Source organism: Aplysia californica, unplaced genomic scaffold (assembly GCF_000002075.1).
Source record: "Aplysia californica isolate F4 #8 unplaced genomic scaffold, AplCal3.0 scaffold00023, whole genome shotgun sequence".
NCBI classification, from domain to species: Eukaryota; Metazoa; Mollusca; class Gastropoda; order Aplysiida; family Aplysiidae; genus Aplysia; species Aplysia californica.
In genome coordinates, this window is record NW_004797293.1 from 2,149,110 (window position 1) to 2,149,842 (window position 733).

Consider the following 733-nt stretch of genomic DNA (forward strand, 5'->3'; position numbering starts at 1 on the left):
ACACACACACAGGGGGGCAGCGAGCACAAGCCCGGTCATAACGGAAATGGCAAAACTCTGTTATTCCTCCCACAGACAGAACAAGGAAGAGCCAGGAAATAAATGGGATTCCTCGCTCCCGCCTTCTCGCACAAGATAAAAGCCAATCCACTTGAGAATACCCCGCCAAGGTGTTTAGCCTGTCCAGCTCTGAAGGATGATTTCTATGAGACTTTCTCAATTGTCTCATTCCTCCTCTTCACTCTCTTCTTTATCCCCCCCCCCCCCCTCTCTCTCTCTTTCGGTGTAAATCATTGTTTATACATTCCTAGAACGTACATGTATCTTCCGAATTTAAAGTTCTTGAAAAAACTTTTTTGTTGTTGTTAACTTTGAGTTGTTGTTGTGATGTAGGCGGGCTTCAGAAGTAATGAGAATCTTCATGGCAGAGTAATCTTGCTAGTGGGTTTGATGTAGAAAAATTTGAATTTCTGCCTGTATTTTTCGGTGCATTTATTTGTTGCTTTTATGGCTTTTCCGTTTCTTCTTTTTTCCCCCAACATTTGAAATCGCGTACGGGAATTCCCCGTGCTCGCAATTCACCCCCGCCTGCCCCTACACGGCAATCCCCGTTCGAAACCATAGAAAACCTTTACAATTGTTTATCGCAGTGGCTTCCTTTGTAAATATAACGTGGCTTGTGTGTGTGTGTGTGTGTGTGTGTGTGTGTGTGTGTGTGTGTGTGTGTGTGTGT